The following is a 10919-nucleotide window of genomic DNA, read 5'->3' on the forward strand; positions in this document are numbered from 1 at the left end:
GGGGCCTCTGAGTGGCTAGGATCATCTCAGGAGTGGTCTCAGGAGTGCTATGCCCTGCTTGTCTATTATGGTGTCCGGCAGGGGTTATCTCTGTCATGGTCTACCCCACCAGGCCTGCATGCTGGTCATCTTGGGCTAGCTTCCCACCCAGGCCCCATGGAGCTGGTTTGGTGGTCGTCTTGGGATCACTTTTTTTTTTTTCAAAGAATGTTGGGCTATTAGTCATTCAGATGTTCAGAATGATTCAGGTCAGAACAATTAGCCAAGACATACCCTCCCTCCTCTCTGCCACCTACTGATGCATACGTGACACACAACCACATCCGCAACACCTCTAGGGGCAGGACCACTTCTTTCTGTATAAGCCAGTTTTGTGATTTCTTCTTTCAGTGCTGGAGATTAAATGTATCACCTCATGTAGACTAGAAAAATGTTCTACCACTAAGCTGCATCAGCACCACTTTAAGTCTGCAAACAAAATAGACCTTGTAGATAGAAGTAGATGCGTCTGTTGTCAATTTATAAGTGAAGAAACTGACTAGTAAGTCCTGTGATCTTAAGTAAGTCAATAAAACGCTCTGAATAGGGTTACTCCTCAACAAATTAAAAGGATGTAGTTTAATTGGTAGAGAGGTTGCCTAGCATTCCAGAAAGCCCAGGTTCAGACAGACCTCAGCTCTGAGTAAACTAGGCAGGGTGACACACATCTTTAATCCCAGCTCTTGGGAGGTGGAGACAGAAGGATCAGGATTTCAAGGTCATCTTGGCTACTTATTGATTTCAAGGTCAGCCTAGGATCCCTGGGTACAGAAGACCCCATCCCCCTCACCAGCAAAAGAGAGAGAGAGAGAGAGAAAGAGAGAGAGAGAGAGAGAGAGAGAGAGAGAGAGAGAGAGAGAGAGAGAGAAGAGAAGAGAAGAGAAGAGAAGAGAAGAGAAGAGAAGAGAAGAGAAGAGAAGAGAAGAGAAGAGAAGAGAAGAGAAGAGAAGAGAATTAAGAAACTGAATTTCTTCAGCTTCTAGACTCTTTCATCCTCTTGATCTCTCTGGGGTCTACCTGGCTATGGTGCCTTTTGAATGACTCGGTTTTTATGTTCTGAGTCTTTATCTCATGAGCTGCAAAGCAAGATAGTAATTAATCCCTTCCCTCTTTACCTTGAAGGCATTGGAGAATGCCTATATTTCACTAGGTAGCATCTCAGCTCAGACCAGACAACCTCTGTTATTCCCAAAGGGCTGTCTCTTCCAAAGCATTTTTTAAATCGAACTTAAATTTTGAGACAGTCTCCTGGATCTCAGGCTGCGTTCCACCTCCTGAGCACTGGGATTACAGGAATGTGTTGCCAGGCCCAACCTCCAAGATGGTCCTAAAAAAGAAAACAAGAGACAGGAGTAGAGGTGCATGCCTTTCATCCCAGCACTTGGGAGGCAGAGGCAGGAGAATCTGAGTTCAAAGCCAGTCTGGTCTATAGAGTTAGTTCCAATACAACCAGGGCTATCTCAAGAAACCCTGTCTCAAAAAAAATCAGATAAATTAATAATAATAATAATAAATAATTTTTAAAACAAGAATTTTTTTTACAGTACCAGGGATAAAAACTAGGGCCTCCATGTTCAGAAAATGTTCTGCTGCAGACTACAACCTTAACCCCATTGTAAGGGTCTTGAGGTGTATTTGTAAGGTGGCTTCCCCTCAGTTTCTTCTTGGAAAGAGTCTAATGTAGACAAAACTTGGGTGAAGTCTGAGAGTTGGCACTACATGGGTGTTTCTCAACCTTCCTAATGCTGTGACCCTTTAATACAGTTCCTCATGTTGTGATGACCCCTGACCATAACATTGTTTTTGTTGCTACTTCCTAACTGTACTTTTGTTACTGTTAGGAATCGTAATGTGACTATTTTTAGAGATCGAGTTTTGCCCAAGGGGTTACCACCCACAGATTGAGAACAGCTGCACTTGATGAAGCTTTCTTGAGAATGAGCCCTTGTGAGCTGTGTAGGGGAGCTGCTTGCATGACAGAATCAACGTGTATAAGGCATGCTGGGAGATCTCCTGGGACAGAAGGGAACATAAGGTGGACCTAGAACATCTACTGAGAAAGAGGATGGGTGTGTCTGGCTAATAAAGGGAAGAGAGGCTAGCTAGACAAGACACGAGCCAGGTTAGAACAGACCAGAGCTCAACTCCTTGGCTACACAGTTGAGGAAGACAACTGGTGTCTGCTTTGGTAATTATTCTTCTTTGTGTTCCTAGGAGGATGTCAGGCTGCTGGGGGCTGGGGGGGGCTGTGGCTTGGTATTCCTTTCTATTTATAAGACATGATTACAGTATGATGGGAACCATGCCTGCCTGATTGGTGTGGTTGGGAAACTTGGGAAAGAATCCAAGAAGAGGACAAAGTGTCAGGGTGTCATCATCAGACACATAAAAGAAGAGGAGGCAGAAAAGGGTGGGTTTGAATCTCAGAGTCAATAACGAGCCAGAAGTGAGTGTTAAATTATTCAACCTCCTTTATTGATCCATTGATCTCTAGTTGCAGGCCTTGGTTTATTCTTGGTTGGCATTTCCTGTGTCTGAGGACACAGGGAAGGGAATAGATTTTGAGACTCAGAAAGAGACAGGAGGTAAAGGACATGGTGGCACACACCTGTCACTCAGGATGACAAAGCATGGGGACCATGATTTTGAGGATAGCCTGAGCTACTTTGTTGTTTGTAAGATTGCTAGTTTGTGCCAGGTGTGGTGGTGCACGTCTTTAATCCCAGCACTCCGGAGGCAGAGGCAGGTGGATTTCTGAGTTCGAGGCCAGCCTGGTCTACAGAGTGAGTTCCAGGACAGCCAGGGCTGCACAGAGAAACCCTGTTTCGAAAAACAAACAAACAAAGATTGCTAGTTTGTTTGTTCTTGAGACAGGGTCTCACTATTTAGCACTGGCTGGCCTGGGAGACCAGGCTGGCCTCCAACTCACAGAGATCCTACTGCCTCTGCTTCTGCTTCCTACCTTCCTCTCTCTCCCTCTCCCTCCCAAGTGTTGGAATTAAAGCTTTGCCACCATGCCTATCCAGCCATAGTGGGTTCTCATCTGAAGGGGGCGGGACAAAGAAGAGGAAGGGGCAATGTCACAGAGAAATTTAGCAACGAAACATGTATCAGGAAATTTGCAGTGTCTATAACTTTGGTCCTCATAGTTTTTTTTTTTAAGATTTATTTATTTATTATATGTATGTACACTGTAGCTGTCTTCAGACACCCCAGAAGAGGGCATCAGCTCTCATTACGGATGACCGTGAGCCACCATGTGGTTGCTGGAATTTGAACTCAGGACCTCTGAAAGAGCAGTCAGTGCTCTTAACTACTGAGCCATCTCTCCAGCCCCCAGTTCTCGTAATTCTACTTCTGAAGACTGGCACTAAGAACACTACCCAGAACTTTTAAGAAAATGTCTATGCATTACAAGCTTCTTAGCATCCTTATCTGTAACAATGAATAACAGGAAACGACCTAAATGTCCAACAAGCTTATTAGAGCTTGGAACAGTGGATCAAGAACATGTCATTAAGAATATTAAGTGGAGCTGGGCGTAGTGGCGCACGCCTTTAATCCCAGCACTCAGGAGGCAGAGGCAGGCGGATTTCTGAGTTCGAGGCCAGACTGCTCTACAAAGTGAGTTCCAGGACAGCCAGGGCTACACAGAGAAGCTCTGTCTCAAAAAACAAAGAAAAAAAAAAAAAAGAATATTAAGTGATATCATCGGGAAATGCTGTACCATAGGTTTACAGTGATACCCCTCAAAATTGCACATCTAGAACGTCAGAGCTATGTATGTGGACGGGACAGGCCAAGTGTCAGAGCTCTGTAGAAAAGCTTGTGAATGGAGGGCCAAGGGAAATACACTAGAATATTAGCAATGTCTGTTGCTAGTGTGGTGCTGGTTTCTTGGGCTATTTTTGGTGGTGGTGGTTTTGAGACGAGGGTCTCAGAGTGATTGCCCAGGCTGGCCTTGAACTTGTGGGGTTAAGCTCAAGCAACCTCCCAACTGCAGTCTTTGGAGTCTCTGGGTCTGTAACCATGATTGCTTTTAAGCTGACAGTACACTTTTATTTTCCTGTAATTCCTAATTCCTTTTCTTTAATGTGCATTTTAAAATAATTTCTTTAAAAGACCTATTTCTGTCCAGTAGTAGAATAAATATAAATTAGCAGGTAGCCAGATTCTTACGGGGTCAGGAGTGCTGCTGTGAATGGATGGTATCGCTAGGAATGTGCCTGGCATGCACAAGGCCCTGTGTTCAGTCTCCAGCCCTGCAAAACATAAAAACAAAAACAACAAGCATGGGGACAGAGAGATGGCTCACAGGGTAAAAGGCACTTGCCTCCGAGTCTAGCAACCGGAGTTTAATCCCCGAGATCCACAAGTTGTCATCTGACCTCCACACATCTTCACACCACAGCAAGCATGCTCCCCACGCGCCCAAAATAAAGTGCAACCAAAAACAAACGAGGAGGAGGAGGAAGAGGAGGAGGAGGAGGAGGGGAGGAGGAGGAGGAGGAAGAGGAAGAGGAGGGGAGGAGGAAGAGGAGTTAGTGGTAGAGGAGGAGGAAGAAGAGCAGAAGGAGAAAGAGAGGAAGAAGAGGAAGAGAAGGAAAAGGAAGAAGAGGAAGAGGAGAAGGGTTGGGAGGAGGTGCTCAGTCACTCTGTGGGCAACAGAGGCCCCGAAACTTATATTTAAAGAAGGGTGAGCTTTCCCTGCAGAGAAGGGGGAGAAAGTCATGCCAGAGGCATGTGGGAAACATGAGCAGCCTAGTATGGATTGCAGGGTGCCATGGGGAGAAATGAGAGATGGGAGTTGGAAAGGAAAGGAAAGATTGTCTAGGGTCTGGAATGCTATGCTAAAGGCCTTTGTCTTTCTGCCAGGAAGAAAAAAAAAAAAAAAAAGCCAGGAGACTTGGGGGAGGGGTCTTAAGCAGGAGCATGGTGTGGTTCAAGTTCACGGCTGATATTCCCTCGCCTCCTGTCTGGTCTGTTTCCCATCACTTGCCAGAAGTTAGTGGGGGGGAGGGGGAGGCGAACATTAGTGAGGCTCCATAAGGTCAGCCAGGTCTCTTGACCCCAGCCAGGATCTCTTCCCACCACATCAGGCTCCTGCTCCATCCTCAGGCACCCAGACAAACCCCTCCACCGCCTATGACAAAGAGGCTCATTTGGAGCCTGGGCAAGATTTGCAAACGTCAACCTTGTAATTACAAGGATGAAATCATCTGGTTCCTTTTAAGCAAAAGGGTTTATTGATCCCAACACTGAAGAAATGCTATTCTGGGTAAGTCTGCTCCTCTTTCCTTTCCCTATGGCTGGGCTGTGCCGGTGGGGGAGGATGACAGGAAAGCAGAAAGGGGGAGGACACCTCTGGGACAAAAGAGAGATTCTGTAGGGCCCAGAGGTGAACTTTATGGGTTGTGAGTTCTACATCAGAAAGAAGAAGAAGAAGGGAAAAAAAAAGTTAGAGGCCAGGAAACTGCCTTGCTTAGGCAGAGGACACATTTGTCCTGGATATTGGCCCATCTCCTTCTAAAACCCAGAAGCTGAGGGGAGCCAGGGCTTGAGGCATGGAGCCAGCTACCAATTTTTCTTCCTTCCCCTCAAGATTCATTTGTGACTCAGATCCCATTTCTGCTTCAAGATGGTCCAGTATTTCCCCAGTATCTGAAGGGAAATGGTTTCCTCAGGAAAGAAGAAGACTAAAGGTTCAGAGAGACCTGGAAAGTCAGATGTGGATAGCTCTGATACCAGACCCAGATAAAGCCATCCTTCCTGCTGGCCTTGGGGAGGCAAGCCTGCTAGACCTTGACTTTCTATGACAGAGAAGGACAAGCAGCTGGGTTCAGGGTCAGGGATGAGTAACTCTCAAGCGCAAATGTTGCACCCTCCTACGAAGACCTACAATAGGACTCCTTATTCAACAGTAATGAGCCCTTAGGACATGGTGGGTACTCCATAGGAGAGATCCAACTATGGCTCTGTGTGAGTTTACAACTCAGTAAGAGATACAGGCAGGACTTTTTGGCATCTCCACCAGCAGGAAAGGATGGTTACGATAATCTTGAAATGGGAGGTTTAGCTTAGTGGTAGAGTGCTTGCCTAGCAAGGACAAGACCCTAAGTGTGGACCGAACACCAGTGGTGTGTGTGGGGTGTGTGTGTGTGTGTGTGTGGTGTGTGTGTGTATGTGTGGTGTGTGTGTGTGTGTGTGTGTGTGTGTGTGTGTGTGTGTGAGACACAGGCAATACTCCTTCTAAGTATAGTGACTCATACCTGCAATTCTAAGCACTTGGGAGGCTGAAGCAAAAGGGTCGAAAACTTAGGGACAGTCTGGACAACAGAGAGAAACTGTCTCAAAACACAAACTCACACAATCGTGGGATCACTCAGCCCCACTGAGCCTCAGCTTCCTCATCTGTAGGACAGATCCAATAATGTCGGACTTGCGGGGCCCTATGAAGTGAATGGAAATGATATAGTCGGTGCCCATAACCCAGTGAGCCAGGGTCTTGTAATTCACCTTATTTGCCTTTTCACTTTCTAATTTCCTCATCTGCCTGACCGGCACAGACGACTTGGCTTAGAAAAACGCCTGCCTGAATGAACTGAGGCGAGGGCGTTAAAACACTCAGGCCAGAGTTTCATAACTGGGCTAGACAATGAAAGCTTATCAACTCCTGCCAGGATTATTGAGTCCTGTTCTTTGTGTGTGCATTGTGTGTGAGGGTATGCGTGAGCGTGTGTGTGTGTGTGTGTGTGTGTGTGTGTGTGTGTGTGTGTGTGTGTTGGTGGGCCGGAGGTTGGAATCAGTGTCTTCTTTAGTTGTTCTCTACCTTACTCTTTGGATCTTTCATTGAACCTAGAACTTCTCAATTTAAGCATCTGGCTGGCCAGCAAGTCCCAGGGATTCTCCTGTCTCTGCCTCCCCAGTGTTAAGCATGAGCCACCCAGGCCTTACTTTAAAAAAAAAAAAAAAAAAAAAAAAACAGCCGGGCGTGGTGGCGCACGCCTTTAATCCCAGGACTCAGGTGGCAGAGGCAGGCGGATTTCTGAGTTCGAGGCCAGCCTGGGCTACAAAGTGAGTTCCAGGACAGCCAGGGCTATACAGAGAAACCCTGTCTCGAAAAACAAACAAACAAGCAAACAGGTAAGATCTAGGGATCTAGCACAGGTCTTCATGCTTTAGTGTCCAGCACTCTCCTGACTGAGCCGTCTCCCCACAGGATCTCTAGTGTATACTTTCTGTTCGTCTACTGGAGATCGGACTCGGGGTCCCAGGAAGTGACTACCCAGACAGAAAGGTGGGGAGATGCTCAGGGGAGTCTAAGCTAGTTGGATGCTTAGGACAGAAAGGTTCCAGGTAACAAGGCTCCAAAGGAATTATGAGTGTCTGGGACAAGCGATGGGAAGGGTATTTCTGAGCAGCACAAAGACCTATCTTCAGACCTTCTAGATCTGGATCTGAGTAAACTTCACAGGGCAGAGTCTGAATCAATCCATACTCAACCAGACTGCCAGGAGTGCAGGCCCGAATGTACCTCATCTGGATGAAAATTTCCTTTATAATTTTTTCTTAAATCCCATTTTTGAAAATAAACAAAAAAGACAAATAAACAAACCAAAATCAAAATCAAAAAGGCATACCGAGGTCAGCTGAGGTCAGCTGAGGTCAGCTGAGGAGAACCCCTACAGCCAACAGCTTGTTTCTTTTCCTGGCCAGGACGCTCAGATGCCAGACCATGGTGAGTGTGGGTTACCCTGTGCCCTGGAGTTGCCAAAGGCTGTGCTCATTCTCTGTTTGCTGGGCAGATTTTGCCATTTATTTCCCTGAGGATGCTGCTCCCCACCCCCCTTCAGCTGACAGGATACTCTGCTCTGTGTTCCCCTGAAGTAACCCCTATCTACCTCCAGATCCCTTGTTCTTGAGACTATTTTTCCTCTCAGGGGACAATAATGATTGATTTTCCTTTCTTTCTTTCTTTTCTTTTCTTTTTTTTTTTTTTTTTTTTTTTTTTTGTTTATTTGATTGAGTTGTTGTTGTTGTTGGACAGTCTCCCTGTGTAGCAGCCCAAGCTGGTCTGAGATGTGACATTCTCTTGCCTCAGTCTCCGAGTACCAGTCTAGCATTACAGGACTGGGTCATCCTTCCCAGCTTCAATTTTTATTTCCAATATGAGAAACAATTAGCGCACAGAAAACGATAAATATATAAACAAAAAATTGTATCTTTTGCTAGAGAGAGCTGATACAGACCACTCAGTGGGCCCATACCACATTTTCATTCATTCCCTCTCTGGGGGAAAAAGGCTTTTCTCTCTCAGTTCATCAAACTGCCTCTGTTGCTGCGGATCACAGGCCTTTAACCCCTGATGGATGGTGAGATAATGTAAACTGGTAGATTATATCAGTACGTCTGTCTGGACATTTTACAGAAGGGAAGCTATGTGAACCTAGGACGAGCAATCAAAGTCCTTCCCGTAATAATTTTCAAGAAGCTGAAGAATGGCTGATGCTAGCGTTTGCCAGGAAACAGATTAGGTGACTAAGAGAGCCTTTGAGAATTAAGAGTGAAGGGAAAGGAGAAACAGAAGTGGGTTCTTACAGTCTGGGTGATGTTCATTTGTGCCTGTCTGTCTTTGGTTTGTTTATTTGAAATAGGTGACCTCTTTCAGTTTTAAGTTTGTTGGAATAGGGTTTCTGTCCCTTGAAATTGAAACAGGGCTGAGCAGGGCTGGCAAGAGAGCTGAGCAAGCTAAAGAGAGCTTGCTGTGTGAGAGCCCGATGACCTGAGTTCAATTCCTGGGAGTTAAGGTGGCAAGAGACAACTGACTCCACAAAGTCGTCCTCTGAACTCTCCATACAAGCCACTGCATGTGTGCCCGCATACAAACACTATACCCGTGTGTGTGCATGCACGGGCACACATATACACAAACATTAAAAATAAATAAATAAATGAAGCCATGCAGTGGTGGTACACACCTTTAGTCCCAGCACTTGGGAGGCAGAGGCAGGTGGGTCCCTGAGTTCCAGGCCAGCCTGGTGGACAGAGTAAATTCCAGGACAGCTAGCATTACACAGAGGAAACCCTGTCTCAAAAAACCAAAAATAATAGATAAATAAATGAATGACTAAGTGAAAAGATGGTAAAATAGCTGAAGATCCATCGATAGAAGTTGTTGGCATCCATTCATGCACCTAATCTGTTCTATAGGCTTGGGGTGGGATGGAGGGTGCCTGCCCCAAGAAGGAGATAATTCCATATTTGCTAATGGAAGGAGTATGTCTTTTAAAACCATCAACCTAATCACCTCCTTCCTCCTTTTTTGATTCTCTTTTTTGGCACAGGTCCTCGGCTCAAGAAATCTTCCCACCTCGGTGGCCAAAGTCGCTGGCACTGTAAGTACGTGCTGCTTACAAATTTCACTGCTAAAACCCCTGACCATGAAGGCTGGGACTGCAGCTCAGTGGTAAAGCGCTTGATGAGGTGAATCCCTGGGTTTGAACTGCACCGCCTAGACTGTGGTGGTTTGAGTGAGAAATGGCCCTCCCGTAGGCTCAGATGTTAGAATACTTAATCCCCTGTGATGGCACTGTTGAGGTGTGGCCTTGCTGGAGGAAATGTGTCCCCAGGGCCATCTTTGAGGTTTCAAAGCCACTGGCATTCCTAAATCTTATTCTGCTTTCTGATTAAAGATGTGAGCCCTCAGTTTCCTGCCTCTGTCACCATGCTCCACCGTTCAGGGATTCTAACCCTCTGGAGTGGTAAGCTCACACAAACTCTTCTTATAACGTGCCTTGGACATGGTGTTTTATCATGGCAGTATGTTTTACTCAAAACACACACACACACACACACACACACACACACACACACACACCACTCCCACCAACAAACCTTTAATTTTGGGTAATCAACTCTCCAGACTTCAGTTAAGATGATTAACCCTCCTAGTTTGTTAGGGACTGAGCAGCTTCAGAAGGCTTGGGGGGCGGGGGGAGGTCATTGCTAAAAATGAGAGCTGTCTATGGCAAACTAGGACAGTTCCTTACCCACGTTTAGGTCCCTATCTAATAAATGAGATTGGGCTGGACTAGCAGTGAAATTCTGCCAAAATCTGTATTCAAGCAGGCATTAACAACTGACCTCAGAACTGATTCCAGTGACTTATGAGTATCTTTTCACAATCCTTAGCATCTGGCCAGCTGCTGCCAAGAGTTGGCACTTACCTGCCATCCTTGAACTGAACTTTTAACAAACTGCGATTTTTAAGGATCAGAGTTTATTGAGGGTCAGCTTTAGCTCAAGCTCTGCTGCAAACCCCGAGTCTGGTTTTCTTCTGCTCTGGTAAGTTCTCTAGAACTTGCAGATCTTGGATTTTTTTTTTTTTTTCTTGTTTGATTGCACATTTGGGTAAAAATATGGACTGGCAACCGGTTACATATAATTAAGATAGTTTTCCTTTAAATGATGTGCTAGATCTACATAAACACTCTCCTACTAACGCCATGAACTTATGAGTGTGCATTTTAGAAATTACTAATCTGAGACTTACTGGTCTGGTACTTGTCTAAACCTTGTCTGCAGGCAGAGCTACACGGAATCCTAAGGCCAACCCCGTTTCAATAGCCACCACCTTTTTACACCATGATTTGGTTAGATGCTTACTTCCACCTTTCAGTGCACAGTCCACATCCCTCCCTGTATGCAAAGTCCTCTAAGATTTAGGTTTCCTTGAATTCAAGTGGCCCTTCTGGGGGTGACTCTGCGTGGCTGGCTGGGGAGCCAAGAAGTTCCAGATCGCTCACAAAGGGCCAAAAAAAAAAAAAAAAAGGTCTGCGGGTCCGCTTCTAGTTGCTAAGAGAGGGGCGGATCCCTTCTGG

At 45.8% G+C, this 10919-nt stretch overlaps 1 pseudogene; it reads right to left on the reverse strand.

Annotated features, from left to right (window-relative positions):
• Positions 1-206: 206 nt before the first annotated feature.
• Positions 207-345, reverse strand: Gm51414 (annotated as a pseudogene).
• Positions 346-10919: the final 10574 nt, after the last annotated feature.

Source organism: Mus musculus, chromosome 8 (assembly GCF_000001635.26).
Source record: "Mus musculus strain C57BL/6J chromosome 8, GRCm38.p6 C57BL/6J".
NCBI lineage: Eukaryota > Metazoa > Chordata > Mammalia > Rodentia > Muridae > Mus > Mus musculus.